The sequence below is a fragment of the Acinonyx jubatus genome, chromosome X (assembly GCF_027475565.1).
Source record: "Acinonyx jubatus isolate Ajub_Pintada_27869175 chromosome X, VMU_Ajub_asm_v1.0, whole genome shotgun sequence".
In the NCBI taxonomy this organism is placed as follows: Eukaryota; Metazoa; Chordata; class Mammalia; order Carnivora; family Felidae; genus Acinonyx; species Acinonyx jubatus.
In genome coordinates, this window is record NC_069389.1 from 6,591,862 (window position 1) to 6,609,707 (window position 17,846).

A 17,846-nucleotide genomic window follows, 5' to 3' on the forward strand; every position below is an offset into this window, starting at 1 on the left:
GCTGAAGTCGGATGCTTAACCAACTGAGCCACCCAGGCACCCTGCATTGTACCTGTTTCACTTGCTTGTACAGTCATTTATAATAATGATTATTGCTGCCTCTGACCTTGCCAGTATTCAGTACCAGTGATGGGATACGGGGAGCATTACCTCTTAAAGACAGACTCACCAACAGAGTAAGAACTTTAACAGGAATTAGGGGATGTAGCAACGGCATGGCTTCTGCTGCTGAAGAATGAACCTCCGTGCATCGGAAGGGAAATTCTTTCTCCCTACTGCCAGCTGACCACACACTCTGCCGCTTTCTTGGTCAGAGGAATGACCTCTCATCTCTAAATGAATGATCTCTCTAAATAAGATGTTCAGTGTTGATGGAACACTCGGGTCAGTCTGGATTTTGCATAACGAGATGCACATGTGAGCAAAACGCAGGGCCCGCCAACGGCTCACTCTTGTCCCAGCCACCACGTTCTAGTCACCTGATGGAGACTGACGGTGGGAGAGTCTGATGGGAGTCGGTTGGAAAAAAAAGTAACATCTAGAAAATCCCAAAACGAGTTGAGCACAGTTGCTTGTAGGTACGGTGTAAATGATGAAATTTATTTCTGACCAACTCAGAGTATTAAAGATTAGCCGAATGAACCGCATGTAATGAGCGCCTTGTGTATAAGCAGATTGATGATTCGGTGAGTCCGGAAGACATCCCTTCAATAAATGGTGCTATCAATTGCAAATTCCTATTTATTTTCATTATGCAAAATAAATTCCTACCCCCCTTCCATCCAAATCATTGTAAGTGATGGGACGCCTGGGTGGCTTAGTCGGTTAAGTGTCTGACTCTTGATTTCTGCTCAGGACGTGATCTCACGGTTTGTGAGTTTGAGACCCGTGTCAGGCTCTGTGCTGATGGCATGAAGCCTGCTTGGGATTCTCTCGCTCCCTCTCTCTCTCTGCCCCTCCCTTTCTCTGTCTCTCCTTCTCTCTCAAAATAAATAAACATTATAAAAAAGGAATTTTAATGATGGACACAGCTGACATGTGCCTTCATCACTAAATTGAAAGATTCTACTTTGAAAACTATATTTATGTTAAACATCAGAACACACACGGGACACCTGGGTGGCTCCGTCGGTTGAGCATCCGACTGTTGATTTCTGCTCAGGGTATGATCTCGCAGTGTGTGAGTTCAAGCCTCGCATCGGGCCCTGCGCTGACAGCGCGGAGCCAGCTTGGGATTCTCTCTGTCTCTCTCTCCCTCTCTCTCTCTCTCTCTCTCTCAATATAATTAAATACAACATTAAAAAAAAAAAAAAAAAAGCCAGAACACACAGAAGAAGCTTACTATACACTGAAAGCCAGGAACTCAGAGTGACTTAGAAGACTTTTGACCTTTTACCTTTGTATCAAAATTGCTCAACCTTGGCTCTGTTGACATTTGTGACTGGAAAGTCTTTTCTTGTGGGGGAGAGGTCTTTTGTGTTGTAGGTGTTGAGCAGTATCCCTGGTCTCTACCGATTAAATGCTAGGAGCACCCCCCCACACACACACCCCACTTGTGACATTGCGACAACCAGTAATATTTCTGGATGTTGCCCCTGGGGCAGATGGCCCTGGGGGTGGGGGTGGGGGGCGGGTGCAGAATTGCCTGCCATTGAAAACCTCTTGAAATCTCTCCCGTGAGCATGCACTACTTCTGTAATTTTAATGGCATTGAAAACCATAAAATTTACCCAGTGGAGTTGAAAACTTCTATCCATACCGAAGCCCGCACACGATGTTTATGGCAGCTTTATTCATCATTGCCAAAAGTCGGAAGCTCGGAAGCAACCAAGACGAGATGGCCTTCGGTAGGTGGATGGATATATAAGTCGTGGTCCATCCAGACGATGGAATTCTATTCGTTGCTGAGGAGAAACGAGCTGTCAGGCCGTGAAAAGATAGGGAAGCACCTTAAATGCCCATCACAAAGCTAAAGAAGCCCATCACAAAAGGCTATGTGCTGTAGGACTCCAATTCTGTGACCTTCTGGAAAAGGAAACAGCAAAAACACCAGCGGTTGCCAGGGGTTGGAGCAGGAAAAGGGGAAGGGCAGAGCACAGAGGACTGTTTAGGGATGCTGTGATGATGGACACGTGTCATTGTACGTGTGCTTCAGTCCACAGAACACACGGCAGCAAGAGTGAGCCCTGACGTAAACTGTGCGCTCTGGGTGACAATGACGTGTCCGCGTAGGTTCATCCATGGTAACTAATGTCCCCTCTGGTGGGGGGTGTTGGCAGTGGGGGAGTGAGGGCAGGGGGTATTTGAGAAATCTCTGTACCTTCTGCTCAATTTTGCTCTGAACGTAAAACTACTCTAAAAACAGAAGTGTATTTAAATATAATATTTTCTTATTTCATTTTTTTATTATTTTTTTAAATGTTTAATTTTGAGAGTGAGAGAGCATGAGCGGGGGAGGGGCGGAGACACAGAATCCGAAGCAGGCCCCAGGCTCCCAGCTGTCAGCACAGAGCCCGACGCGGGGCTCGAACTCCTCAACTGTGAGATCACGACCTGAGCTGAAGTTGCACGCTCAACCAACTGAACCACCCAGACGCCCCTAAATACAATCATTTTCAAAGGCAAAATGAAGATGGCGTTCCCAAACTGATTAGATTGTTCTGTTTAATTGCCCACTTCTGTGATCCGTGAAAGAATTGGGAAGTTTGAAACTTTCGGCACTCGGGTCCTGAAATCTGCACATCGATGTGATGTGACATTTGCTCGGCTGTCCCAACGATCCCTGGTGGCAGCTGTGTGAATGGCCCCTGGGGACCGGAGACTCGTGCTCCCGTCCACAGCACACTCCTGCTTTTTCCCCTTCCCAGTGGTCGTTCTCTGTCACAAAGCACAGACCTGCTTTGCTTCTGGAATAAAGAACTTCTTTCTCTGCGTGCTGCCTGGTCACCCTGACCAGACGAGTGGGTTGTCTGTTTCAATGCAGTGAAGAGTTATGAGTGCACAGCTTACTAAACCCGGCGTGGTTGTGTGCCGAGGCCGGGGTGGGCAAGCCACCGCCCGTAGGCCGACCCAAACAGCCCCACACCTGTGTCTTTGTACTTTGTCACTTCCTGCTTCGGAGTGTCAGGATCCAGCTCAGTAGTGACAACAAGAGTATGGCTAGGCCTCAAGTCACTTACTGTTTGGCCGTTTACAGAAAAGGTGGGCTCGCCTCTGCTCTGTGGCCCTGGAATTTCCCGCCTGTGGCCATGTCTAGATAGGTCTCCCAACTTTTAAGCTCAGGTTCAGAAAAGGGGAGGGTAGTAAATAGAGAAGCCTCAAGTACGAAAATGATAGAGGACGTCAAGAACATTTCATCGTAAATACTCTGGGGAGTTTCTGTGTTTCTCTACATGTAACATTTACCTAATATATACCAGTGTATACTTATTGAAATGCCTGGCGTGTGCACTTTTTCATCAAATATACAAAACATTGTTTTCTCTGATTTTAAACGTGCTATTATTTTAAACATAAAATTCTCTGATTTTAGTAACATGCTAAAAACGAAGCGTTAGTAGCATTCATGATACAGTCACTTGATGGGACAGGGCACTTTTTTCTTTTTTAACGTTTATTTATTTATTTTTGAGAGAGGCAGAGCACGAGCGGGGGAGAGGGCAGAGAGAGAGGGAGACACAGAATCGGAAGCAGGCTCCTGGCGCCGAGCTGTCGGCACAGAACCCGACGCGGAGCCTGAACCCACGAACCGCGAGATCGTGACCCGAGCGGGAGTCGGACGCTCAACCGACTGAGCCACCCGGGCGCCCCAGGACAGGCCAGTTGTGTGTGAGATATTGTAACCACGTGCCGTTGCAGCTATTGTTTTAAGAAGGTTGTTCTCAGGAAACAGACTCTCAGATAAATTTGCTGGGGTCACGCACGGATCAACACCTGTTGGAGAGAGGGGAACAGGACCTCGTGTGGAAGCTCCCAGGCACCTGTCTGCCCCATTGCCCCAAGTTGGCCGCCCTGATCAAAGTGTTTCTTCAGCTTGGGCGTGTCTTCAAGAGCAGAGGTTGTGATTTCTCACTATTACATTCCTTAATCCTTTTGGGGTGTGTGTCTTCATTGAATAGCTGAATGTGCCCTCAGCGTGTTGATGCTCAGGCTTCTTACGGAGTCTGGTGGTCTGGGCTCTCTACAGTCAGACTCTGACAGACCGGGGTCACTGTGTCCTTACCTTCCTTCGTGAATTGCTTTCTTAAAGCAGAGTGATCTTGGTGTCTAGGAATCATCCATATAACATGTTTTCTTCACCCTAGCATGTCCTCCTCAGACTCAGGAAGCAGTTAAGAGGTGGGAGAAATCACAAAGGAGAATGCTCAACTGAACAGAATACATACATTCAAAGACAGTATATGGCCGCATGCCTGGGTGGCTTGGTCAGTTAAGTGTCGGACTTCAACTCAGGTCATGATCTCGCGGTTCATAAGTTCAAGCTCCCTGTCGGGCTCTGTGCTGACGGCTCAGAGCCTGGAACCTGCTTCGAATTCTGTGTCTCCCTTTCTCTGCTCCTCCCCTGCTCACGTTCGCATGCTCTTTCTCTCTCTCTCTTTCCCTCCTCCTCCCTCTCTCTCCCCGTCTCTCTCTCTCTCTCTCTCTCTCTGTCTGAAAAATAAACATTAAAAACAAAAAATAATATATATCGATAATATATGGCCAACTATAATGTATATACATACATGCATACATATATTCATAGGCAGAATGTATACTTCTCCAAACCGGTTTTGTTACGACAGCGTGGCTTGATCTTGATTTTGTATCCAGTCCGACAATCAGCCTTTAATCAGAATGGTTATACCATTTACCACTGGCTTTTTGTTTTCTGTTTGTGCCGTTCTGTGTTTCTGTTTTCCTCTGTTCCTGCATATGTTTGCATAAATTGAGAATTTTTTTGCATGATTCTGCTATGAGCTCATTAGCTATACTTCAGTTTTAATTTTTAGAGTAATGTTCTAATGCTTGCAGTATCCGTCTTGAATTTGGCACAGTCTGGTGCTCTCTTCGGCGGCACATTAACACTAATTTCGCGCAGTCTGCGTTTGCACATCGTACCACATCACGGATGTGGACCTAACAACAGTTACTTCCATTCCTCTTCCATCCCCGACTTCTTCTACTGTTGTCGTACGTTTTCCTTTCATATGTTTTAAAAAGCACAATACAGGGGCGCCTGGGTGGCTCAGTCAGTTAAGCATCCGACTTTGGCTCAGTCATGATCTCACAAGCCTCACGTTCATGAGTTCGAGCCCCACGTCGGGCTCTGTGCTGACAGCTCAGACCCTGGAGCCCCTTCTGATTCTGTGTCTTCTTCTCTCTCCCTGCCCCTACCCCACTTGTGTTCTCTTTCTCTCTCTCAAAAATAAATAAAAACACTAAAAAAAAAAACCCCCACGATACAGTTACTAATTTTGCATTAAGCAATCAATTATATGTAAAAGAAATTTTATATGTATTTTTAATGTTTATTTTTGAAAGAGAGAGAGCACGAGTGGAGGAGCAGAGAGAGAGAGGGAGACACAGAATCCGAAGCAGGCTCCAGGCTCCAAGCTGTCAGCACAGAGCCCGACGCGGGGCTTGAGCCCATAAACTGTGAGATCATGACCTGGGCCAAAGTGGGATGGTTAACTGACTGTGCCATTCAGATGCCCCTATAAATTTTAAAATGAGAAGATAATGTGTGGTTTTTTTTAAAAAAAATTTAACTTGTATTTATTTTGAGAGAGAGAGCACGAGCAGGGGAGGGGCAGAGAGAGAGGGAAAGAGAGAATCCCAGACAGGCTCCACGCTGACCGTGTGGGCGGGGCTCGAACCCAGAAACCCAGAGATCATGACCTGAGCGGAAACCAAGAGTCAGATGCTCAACCGACTGAGCCACCCAGGTGCCCCAGAAGAAAATGTTTTTATATTTATCATTTCTGTCACTCATCATTCCTTTGCACAAATCCAGATGTCCAGGTGTCAGTCTGAGCTCTTTATCCTTCCCCTTGAAGCGTGTCCGTTAATTTTTCATTAATTTTTCTTACAGGACAGGCCTATTGGCCATGAACTGTCTGTGCATTTGTTTGCCTGGAAGAGTCTTTTTCTTCATATTTCAGAGCTGTTTTGTCTGAGAGTAGAATTTTCAGTTGACACATTGTTTCGGCTCTCTGAAGATTTCATTCCATTGTTTCCTGGGTTGCATGGTTTTTGACAAGAAGTCCGTGAGTTTTATCTTTCCCTCTGGCTGTAATTTGTGTTTTTTTCCTCTGGCTGCTTTTAAGAATTTCTTTTGACTGCAGATTTTCAGGAGATCGCGTCTTGTTAGGGTTTTCTCTGGAGTTTATCCCGCTTGGTGTTTGTTTCACTTTATGGATCTGTTTTACCTTTTTTTAACCTACAATTTCCCCAGACTTACTCCATCTTGGAAGCTTTTCTGTAGAAACACATTGTCACATCTAAGAACTTGTGCCTTCTGAACAAACACTAGAACGAACCCTCCCCCAGGTTGGGGCAACCTGAAAGTCGCTGGTCGTTAGTTTTGCCTGTTGGTAACTCTCTCCTGTCTGCTTGGGCTGTAGAGAATGGGGTTCTGCACAAAACCCTGGACACGTCTCTGGTCCGTGTGCACAGTATACCGACATTATTACTTGTGAGAGGGGCATCAGCCGTAAGTGGCGGGCTGGCTGCCAGCTTTACGGGCACACTTCCACAATGACCGCTTTTCCCATCTCAAATACGGGTCAGAGATCTTACCAGACTTCTCACACCTGTGCCGTAATGGTCCATTGGCCGGTTAATGCACGCCACAGGAAAAATGATGGCACAGCCAGGGTTACCTAAGCCTACAGATAACCAGACTAAAGTGTTAATTCCAAAAACGTTCAGACTAAATATTTTCTATAGACACTGGATGACAAATATTGTCATTTAACTGTACAGACTGTTTTTACTTTTATTTTATTAAGTTTACTTATTTTACCTTTATTTTATTTTATTAACTTTATTTTGAGAGAAAAAGAGAGAGTGCATGCAAGCAGGGGAGGGGCAGAGGGAGACACAGGGAGACAATCCCAAGCAGGCTCCACACTGTCAGTGCAGAGCCCGACACCCAGCCCAGGGCTCAGACCCACAAACTGCGAGATCATGACCTGAAGCCAAAGTCAGACCCTTAGCCCACTGACCCACCCAGGTGCCCCTGCAGACTATTTTTAAAAGAAAAACGTTTTGGGGCGCCCGAGTGGCTTTGTTGGTTAAGCGTCCAACTTCAGGCCAGGTCATGATCTCGCAGCTCATGAGTTTGAGCCCCACGTCAGGCTCTGTGCTGACAGCTCAGAGCCTGGATCCTGCTTCGGATTCTGCGTCTCCCTCTCTCTCTGCCCCTCCTCTGCTTACCCTCTGCCTCTTTCTGTTTCTCTCTCTCTCTCTCTCTCTCTCCCTCTCTAAAAATGATATAAACAAACATTGGGTCATCTGGATGGCTCAGTCGGTTAAGCGTCTGACTTCAGCCCAGGTGATGATCTCACAGCTCATGAGTTTGAGCCCTGTGTCGGGCTTTGTGATGACCGCTGAGTCTGGAACCTGCTTCGGGTTCTGTGTCTCTCTCTGTCTCTGCTCCTCCCCTGCTCACACTCTCTTTCTTCTTCAAAAATAAATAAACATTAAAAAAAATTAAAAAAGAAAAATCTTTTAAGGTGGTCCTTGTTTTTACCTTATGTGTTTATGACATATAAGCTGATTTTTGAAGGACATCAGAGGTTAGCCCCTTGGAATTTATGTACAAAAGTACTAGCCTTTATCACTAACAATACAAGAAAGTTTTTCTAGGTCATAAGCATAACTTGAAAAGGGAAGGCGTCCCTTTGGGGTCTCACTTAGGGTTTATGCATTAACAGAAAGGTAAACCTTTACTTAACAGTGGCAACACTTAATCCACCCGAATTAAGGGTTTTCCAAAAGTGAGCTTTAAAAAAAAAAGAGAGAGAGAAGATAGGAAGAAATAATCCATGTGTTGTGTGTGACTTTTCACTTCGCGGTACCCGTTTTCCTAGTTCAGTGAGTCAGAAGAGAAATGGGAATGATGGCCTGATTAATTCCCGACGGAGAAGTCTTATCTAGAACTGCCCTATTTCTTGATACTATTATAATATCAAAAGTAACATTTATTTTTATCAGTCATTACCATCTGGGCACACTGGTCTTCATTTTAGTCAAGTACCGTCGTCTTTAGATTTCATACGTCCAAGGTCTGAAAAGTGTGTTTTCATATTTCTGTTGGAGAACACCCAGTCTTCCAACAGGAAAACCTCAATTTTTTGGAAGGTCTAGTGACTGACGTGTTCAGAGTCCATCAGAGCTCTGTCTTCTGAATTTCAGCATACTGCTGGCAAGCCGTTCGGAGAGGGCTTTGGGAGCGTGGCAGACCACAGCGTATTGGCCGTGGGGTGTCGTCACCCGGGGGGGGGGGGGCCCATACAGGGATACAGGGAGGAGCAGCTAGAAGTGAAGCTCGTGGAAGAAGGGGCTTCCCAGAGTTCCTGCTGCCTGCAGGTCCGAGCCGTGAGGGAACCGTGACAGCAGAATGATATTTCTTGTGTGGGGTCACCTGGTGTGATGTGCTTGTTGGCGGGACCTGGGGTGCAGCACTGAAAACACAGTGTGATTCTGGTAGGTGGGCTTCTTCCGTTATTTAATAAAGGATCAAATGAGTTTGTAGCATTTGGAACAGAGCTGGGCAGACGATAGGTGTACTTCCGCGTGAACCACTATTCTTGTTTGTTAATAACTTCACGAAACCCGGTGTGTCCCATCCGATTGGATCGTGGAACCGTTTCTCAGCTGACGCAGACCAAACGTGCACTGACAGCCCGGAAAACATCGTTCTGTCGCTTTGGTGCATTCAGACCTCTAGTTGTCGGGCTCCCCAGCTCATTTGGTTTTAGGCTTCCGTGGCGCAGCCCTGCCCGTGACCGTCCCCAGCCTGTGGATAATGATCACACGCACTTGCTGAAGGGCGCCTGGCCCCGGTCAGGTGTCTCACCTGCCCTTCACCATGAGTTGGGTCCCGAGGCTGAGGAATGCCAGTGTGACTCAGCAGGGTGGGCCTGGCTCGGGCCCCTGTGACGTTGCACTGAAGAGGCCACCCTGGGTCTGCGGTTTTCTGAGGGTTTCACCAGGGCTGGGGGGTTACCTGCTTCCGTGGTGCCTTCCTCACGTGTCTGGCAGGCGGTGCTGGCTGTCGGTAGGAGGCCTCTGTCCTGCTCCATGGGCAGTTTAAAAAACAGCCGCCATCGACAGGGCGCCTGGGTGGCTTAGTCAGTTAGGCATCCGACTTTGGCTCAGGTGATGATCTCACGGTTCATGAGTTCAAGCCCCATGTGGGGTTCACTGCCGTCAGCGCACAGTCTGCTTCGGATACTCTGTCCCACCCCCGCCCCTCCCGTTCATGCTCTGTCTCTCAAAAATAAACACACGTTGCAGGGGCGCCTGGGTGACTCAGTGGGTTAAATGTTCAGCTCTTGCTTTCGGCTCAGATCATGATCTCACAGTGTGTGAGTTCAAGCCCCACATTGGGCTTCGCCCTGACAGTGCGGAGGCTACTTGGGATTCTCTCTCCCTCTCTCTCTACCCCTCCCCCACTTGCTCTGTCTCTTAAAATAAATAATTAGACAAAAAACACCCTTTATTGTGCAAATTGAATTCTATTCTACCAAGAGATAGAATCAAGCATTTAATTTATGACCAGTAAGAACATATGCTTTGTCCCTTTGCCTTAGTGATCCATGTGGGCTGTTGGCTTTGTTTTATAACTCGGGCAACCAGGAAGGAGGCATTATGATGGTCTATGGAAGCTTCCCCTAGACACTTCTTTGTGAATCTAAGACCTGCCTGAAAGTGTTATTCACCTTCTAGTATTTCACAGTAGAAATTAGGAGTCACGAAGAGAAGAACTCGGTGAGTCTCAAATCTGTTTTGTTCAAGTTTCTCCACCTTGGCATCATTGACATCTTGCCGCGAGTCAGACTTTCTTGCGGGTAGGCTGTCCTGTGAGTTTTAGGATGTCCAGCCGCATCCCTGGTCTCTCCCCAGTAGTGGTCATTGGACCTCCTCCTCCTCCGGTTGTGACAGCCGACAGCGTCTGCAGGCCGTGCCTAACATATCCAGGGGTGGAAGACACAGTCGCCCCAGACAGAACCACTGTGTTAAAGTACGGATACGCTGTAATAATTGCATGCTTTTATTCAGTATTACGTGCCTGGGTCCATACAAAGTCTCAGTATTAAATCTGCAAAGTCACCTGGGCAACCATTGTCAACCCAAGTGGCCCTTGATGGATCTTCCCAGGAATGTGAGCAGGTCTGAAGTCAGAACTTGGGTGCTAAAGCTGGGGGGGGGGGGGGGGGGGAGTGGGGGAGGGGCGGCGGCAAAACAAAACAAATCCGGTTTCTCTGATGCCTGGCACTGCGCGAAGATCCTGAACAGGAGAGTAATGTGCTTTGCTCCGAGCAGAGAAATAGTGACTTACTCTTTGTCGCGGTGTTTGCCGTGCAGGGCCATTTACCAGCTGTAGCTGTCGTGCTGGCGGGGGCCCGGGCTCCCTCCTGCACCCTGCTCCTCGTGCAGACCTCCCTGCCTGTCCCTGGCTAGCGGTCGGCTCCCGTCCCCAGGGCCCTGCTCGCTGAACTCCTTCCCTCTGCTCGTCCTGTTGGCATCTGTCGGTCCTGGAGAGGTTGCGGCTCCAACAAAGGAGGAAGAAGGCAAAAAGCTATAGGGCAATTCCCCTCCCCGGTATACATCCGAAGGGATGGAAAACAGGGCCTCAAACACTTGGCGCACGAATGTGCGTAGCGACACCGTTCACAGAAGCCAAAATCCCCTTGAACTGATGGACGGATGAACAAGATGAAGTTCGTCCATACAGTAGAATCCTGTTCAGCCACAGAAAGGAATGAGGTCCCAGGGCAGGCTGCATCATGGCCGAACCTTGAAAACACGATGCTGAGTGAAAGATGCCCGACACAGGAGGTATTGTTTCTTCCATTTATGTGAAATGCTCAGAATAGGCAAAGCCAGAGAGACAGAGGGTAGGCTGGAGGTTGCCAGAGCCGGGAGAGGGTGTGAGGAGAAGAGGGACTGCTTAATGAGTACAGGGTTTCCTTTTGGAGCCACGGAAATGTTTTGGGACTTGACAGAGTGGATGTTTGTGCAACACTGTGAATGTCTTGAGGCTCTGTACCTCCTACGTGGACTGGACTGAGTGCCAGGATGGGTCTACCCCATGCCTTGCCAAGAGCTGAGGAGCAACCAGAAAATCGTGCAGTCCTTTTCGCGTTTATTGTTACCTTGTGTGTTGCATTGGTTAAAATGATTGGCATTTCACACACAGGCTTTGCAGGACGTGAACCTTTTTTGCCATTGGTGATTATTGGTAATGGTTCCGTTTGGGTAACAATCATGGGAAAATCCGTTATGATTAGGTATTAGAAGATGGGCTTTATCATCTTAACTTGTTGTTTCTATCAGTAAACTAATTAATTTTGACATGTTGCATAAGCAGAAGAATGTTATCAACCAGTCATATTTGCCCTTTTTTGTGTGTTTGTAACACACAGATGATGTTAATTACACTTACGGAGTCTAACAACATATATAAAAGATAATCTTCAATTCCAAGACACTAATTTGTGAGTTACCATCTGTTTTGGACCAAAGAATAAGAATTTGATTCTAAAGGTTTTTCTGAACAGCTTGTAATAAGAGCTGTTTATATATTAATTACTTACTGAATTATTACGGATTTTAGCGTTTTAATTCCCGAGCAATTTGGGGCTTATTGTGGTGACATCTGCTCATATTTTGATACTTTGTGGTATTTAGCAATTTCATCATAAGGCTATTTTTTTTCCCCCTGTGGTAATTTTCAACTCAATCCCTAAACTAATAATTTGGCTTCTGCTTCAGGTACTCTAAGGAGTATTGTCCTGTTTTATTTCTACTACAGAAGTGTTTTCAGAACGAAATGTATTTGTATCTTATAAGCAGAATCAATATCCCTTTATGCCTGCTTCACTCTGGCGAATAATTCCTATTTAGAGAGTTGTAAGGGGATTTTATTTGAATCTCTCTTCTTCAGTGGTAGGTTTTTTGTTTAGTTTTGTTTTTGAGAGGGGGAGTGTGTGAGCAGGGGAGGGGCAGGGGGAGAGGGAGAGAGAGAATCTTAAGTAGGGTCCACACTCAGTGCAGTCTGACACAGGGTTTGATCTCCCTGCCATGAGATCGTGACCTGAGCCGAAATCAAGAGTTGGATGCTCAACCGACTGAGCCACCCAGGCGCCCCCTGTGGTAGGTTTTTTAAAATTGCCTTCATTATTACTTTTATCTTACATATCCTTATGACTTTTTTTAAATGTACTGTAATGAAACTTAACGGCCTGTGAACCTACCTATAAAATCGTTTTAGCCTCCTTTCTTTGAACAGCATAGCTATAAACATGACTCAGTGGGACTAATTTACTTGAATTTCCTTAAAACATTTTACAAGGCTCTGCATTCACTAATAAGAAACACCATTACTCATAGCTTCACTTGTGGAATTGAATTATATTTAACCCTGGCACCTTTTTATTTTCACTTAAGGTGATTGAACAAGAATTTAGAGAAAATAGCGGGCAGTTAATTTCCTTAGATTTTGAGCTTATAGACTATAGTAGGTAATTTAAATGTAGGAGGCTGGATCCATTCACAACCAAAGAAATTTCATGAGGAAGAAGGTAAATACTGTTCCATAAATTCTGGTTGACTGTGTAGTGTTTATATTGACTGAAAAGTACAAACAAGATTTTGATACGAAGTCCCCTTATGAGCGGTACATCTGGCTTCTTGAGAATCGCGAATGGTGGCATTCGGGTGGAATTGAAATGTATGGAAACAGTAATGGATACATCGAGACGCTTTGAATCCATATGCTTTTCTTTTGCTTTACTTTAGGGAAGCCAAAGGGAAAAAAAGATTCTTTTTTTGTTTTTTAATTTTTTTAATGTTTATGAGAGAGAGAGAGAGTTCGTGAGCGCACGAGTGAGCATGAGCGGGTGAGGGACAGAGAGAGGAGGAGACCGAGAAAGCAGGCTTCGGGCTCTGAGCCGTCCGAACAGAGCCCGACGCGGAGCTCGAACCCACGAACCACAAGATCATGACCCGAGCCAAAGTCAGATGCTTAACCGACTGAGCCACCGAGGCACCCCAGGGAAAAAAGAGATTGTAATGTTACTCCTGTGTGTTGATGAGCACAGTATACCCGAGGGTGTACCCCATGGACATGCGTGCAAGACCGTTACAAACGTCAGTGTGAACAATGTCTATAAAGTTTCCTTAAATCGTGTTTTCTTCTCTTAGAGGTGTGTATGGTTTAGTTTCCTGGTTGCATATGACACAGTTCCTAAAACAAAGGTATTTCAGACAGGCATTGATTATCATTAAAGGAGAGCAGTAGCATTGTCTGAACCAAAACTGATTATTTCCTTAGAGACTTTCCTTCCAGGATTTCTACGAGTTCAGTACCGACTGGCCATTCTCCTTCCCCTCTTTCACTTTGCAGGTAAAACTGCATAGTCTGTGTTAAAGTGGAAGATGGAGATTATAACGTCATAAAATGTGTTTCGTTTGAGCTGAGATTTAAAAGGAAAACAATGTCACCGATTTGAAAAAGAAAACAAAGAAGAAGTAGGAGAGGCCAGAGGTGAATCATTCCCAAAGAATTTTAACTTTTTTCTTCAAATCTTCTCGTTTCTCCCCAGGCAGGTCCCGGCGGCCAGGTGGCAGTTTATCTGATCGGATGCTGGGGAGCTCACTGGTCCCGAGGTCTACACATGAAGTCACCGTAAAGGTGAGCAACCCACATGCTGTTGGGTCTTTGTCCTTTCACCTGAAGCCCCTTGGAGAAGTGGAAGGTGCCAGAACTGGACACTGTCTGTTTTAAAGTGGCATGTTTTCAAGTTGCAGCGGCTCCTCCTTGCTGACATTGAAGGCAGTAGATGGAACACCACGAAATCGTTACAGGCTATATGGTTAATTCTAAATGATGAATCCGCCTTTTGTTGCCTTCAGTGAATTTTGGACACTGAACCAGCTCTTCTAAACTTTCCTGGGTCTTACCAGGAGAGCGTGACACCTTCTAAGACCAGTGTCAGCATTGTGAATTAAAATTAAGCCAAGAGATGCATTATAATCAGGCACACGGATATACGTTTTTGTCTCCTGTATCTTAATTTTGTGCTTTATTGGTTTATTTTTTGTAAGATTTTTTATTTTTATTTTTATTTATTAAAAATATTTTAATGTTTATTTATTTCTTTGGGGGGGGGGGCAGAGAGAAAGGGAGATACAGGATCCGAAGCAGGCTGCAGGCTCTGAGCTGTCAGCACAGAGCCCAGCGAGGGGCTCAAACACGTTAACCTTGAGGTCATGACCTGAGCCGAAGTCAGACACTTAACTGACTGAGCCACCCAGGCGCCCCTAATTTTATTTTATTTTTTAAGTAATTTCTCTACCCAATGTGGGGCTCACATTTACAGTCCTGAGATCGAGAGTCCCGTGCTCTACTGACTGAGCCAGCCAAGCGCCCCTGGACTTTATTTCTTAATGTAATTTGTTTGTATCTGCAAATTGACTAGCTGGTTAACCTTGAAACTTATTAGAACAACATGGGGTCATTACTTACATATCTAGGAGAAGATAAAATTTCTAGAAGAGCAAATCAGACAGACGCCAAGAGTGGAAACCCATATGCCAAACTAAACCTGATGGCCAGTTCTACAAAAGTTGTCATTGTTTGGTAGGTGGGATTTTAGGGTTTGATTTTATTATTTACTTTTTGGTGTTTCCTGTATTATTTACTTTTCATATTTACAATTTTGTCTTTCTCTATTCTTCGTAAAAATAATAAAACCCACAGAACCTTTACAATCTTAAATACATAAAGATGGAAATTTGGGCAAGACTTTTGCTTATTGCTTTAAAAAAAACTCAATTGGAACTAAAGTGATCCTAGTCCTAGATTTAACTGAAGAATCTTTTTGAGGTATTTTTTTGTTTAAAACCAGGTAATGCAAAACTGTTTAACAAAGTAAACATGTAAGAATCTTTAAAAATTTTTTTAATATACTTTTTTAAATGTTTATTTTTGAGAGAGAGGGAGCACATGTGCACACGAGTAGGGGAGGGGCAGAGAGAGATGGGAACAGAGGATCTGAAGTGGGCCCTGTGCTTTCATTCAGCACATAGCCCGACGTGGGGCTTGAACTCCCCATCCATGGGATCATGACGTGAGCCAAAGTAGGACGTTTAACCACCTGAGCCACCCAGGAGTCCCTAAATGTATAAGAATCTTGATATTTTACTCAAATATTTGAAAATTATTGTTTGCTAATGAGAACGTAAATTTGTAGGGGCACCTGGATGGCCCAGTCAGTTAAGCGTCCGACTCTTGGTTTCAGCTCAGGTCATGATCTCACGGTTCATGAGTTTGAGCCCCAGATGAGGTTCTGCACTGACGGTGTGGAGCCTGCTTGGGATTCTCTCTCCCTCTCTCTGTCCTTCTCCCACCTGTACGTGCACGTGCTCTCTCAAAATAAACAAAAATTTGTGAAATGTTAATGAAGTTGAGCTTGTGATTGGCTTTAACCTAATATATTTTCAGGGTTCATCCATGTTGCAGCATGAGTCTTTCTTATGGCCGAAGAATATTCCATCGTAGGGTTGTACCACGTCGTTTGTTGATCCATCAGTCGGTGGACATTTGAGTTGCATTTCCCTTTCAGTTATGAATAATGCTGCTCTGAACGTTTGGGTACAAGTTTTTGTGCAGACGTCTGTCTCCATTTCTCTTGGGTATATATCAGAGAGGACAATTGCTAGGTCGTATGGTAACTGTGTTTAGAATTGTGGTGAACTGCCAGGCTTTTCCATGAGTATTTTTTGAAATGTAGTTGAATCATCTTCTAAATGTCAGAGAGAAGCTGGGAGAGGTCTGCTGGTCATCAGTGTTTTGACTGGGATTTAACTCCGTACTTAGGGAACACAAGGTTCCATCGAATGGAGCATACATTGAATTCCTGCCGTGTATGATGCACTGGTTTTGAGCTTTATAGATGACTTTGGGTTTTGGGTTTTTTGTTTTGGTGTGTTTTGTGTGGTTTTTTTGGTAGCCTTTAGATAATTCATTGGGAAGTTTGTAAGAGGCGCATGGTCATTTGGGATGATTGCGAGGAAAGGCACTCTGTTGAGTACTGACCACAGTACCTATTGTGCATGAGTAAGATTGGGAATCATCTGTGAATCACGTCCCCTTTCTGTGTGTTGGGTGCTGTGTGTCAGAAAGTGACAGCTAATCATAAGCTCTCTTAGATTTACCTAATTTCTACACGTGTGCTCCTTTGAAAGCCATTCACAGCTGACCGTGGCAATGGTGTTTTCCTGCTCTTACTTTTAGTATTTTAATTTTTTAAACTTTTTTATTTTTGAGGGGGGGTGGGGGCAGACAGAAAGGGAGACACAGAATCCGAAGCAGGCTCCAGGCTCTGGACGCTGAAGGGAAGGAGCCACCCAGGTGCCCCACCTGCTCTCACTTTGAAAGCGGTTGGTTTGTTCATGAGAGCATCCACAGTTGGGGGCATCACCTCCGCTTAGCAGCCAGGTAGCTTTCAAGCTGGGAACAGACAAGGCGGTTGTCGTCTTCGGTGGAGCAGGGAAACGGGGAGCAGGGGCAGCATTTTCTGTCAGGGACGAGAGTAAATAGTTTAGGCTTTGAGGGCCAGCCAGTCTCTGTCACAGCCACTCAACTGTGCTCTTGTGTAAAAGGAGCTATCGATCACCCGTAAATGAGTGAACATGGCTGAGTGCCAATAAAACTTTATTTATGGACACTGGAATTTGAATGTCCTCTCAATTTCATGGGTCATAAAATATGATTCTTTTGATTTCCTTTTCAACCATTTAGAAACGTAAAACCTCTTCGTAGCTCGCAGGCCCCACGAGGGGGGAAGCAGCAGGTGGGGTGTGGCCTGCGGGCCGCAGTCGGCTGACTGGCGCCTGGAGGAACGCACCTGTTTTATTTCTCCCTCTTCTGACTTGTGCTTTTTGAACTGGAGTAATCTGGAAGTGCGGTTCTGGAGGGCCCATGACCGGGTTCAGACAGATGCCAAGCTGTGGTAACTTAGCAGAGGCGCTGCCCGTGTTCAGGGAGCGAAGACTTTTAGGAATTTGGGGGCCTTCCTGCCATGTAATGACAAGTGGCCCTAACCGGAAGGTTCTCAGTCAGAGGCAGCTCCTCACCCCTCCCCAGGGCGGTAGGGAGCGGGGAGGACACTTGGCCACACGTGGACACATTTTTCAGGGGGAGGGCGCTACTGGCATCTAGTGGGCAGAGGCCAGGGATGCTGCTGGGCCACCGACGGTGCTCAGGAGAGTCCCCACCACAAAGACTTAGTTGGTCCCAAATGTCAGTAGTACCGAGATTTGCCACACCCACTCACTATTCCTGTCAGTGCTTTATTTTGAATTTTAAATCTTACCAGCCTGTTTTTTTTTAATGCTTATTTATTTATTTTTGAGTGAGAGAGAGAACGAGCAGGGGAGAGGCAGAGAGAGAGGAAGACACAGAATCCGAGGCAGGCTCCAGGCTCCCAGCTGTCAGCACAGAGTGCGACACAGGGCTCGAACTCACGAACCGTCAGATCATGAGCCAAAGTTGGATGCTTAACCAACTGAGCCACCCAGGCACCCCTAAAATTTTTCTTTTTTATTTATTTATTTTTTAAAGGTTTTTA

The 17,846-nt window shown here is 45.7% G+C and overlaps 1 protein-coding gene across 4 annotated transcripts in view; it reads left to right on the forward strand.

Annotated features, from left to right (window-relative positions):
- Window positions 1–17,846, forward strand: part of TBL1X (transducin beta like 1 X-linked) — a 233,433-nt gene that overhangs the window by 149,242 nt on the left and 66,345 nt on the right. For all 4 annotated transcript variants that reach the window (XM_027050613.2, XM_027050611.2, XM_053202052.1 and 1 more), the window contains one exon: window positions 13,818–13,906. The gene's annotated coding sequence lies outside the window, so the exon portion shown is untranslated. The remainder of the gene's footprint in view (window positions 1–13,817; window positions 13,907–17,846) is intronic.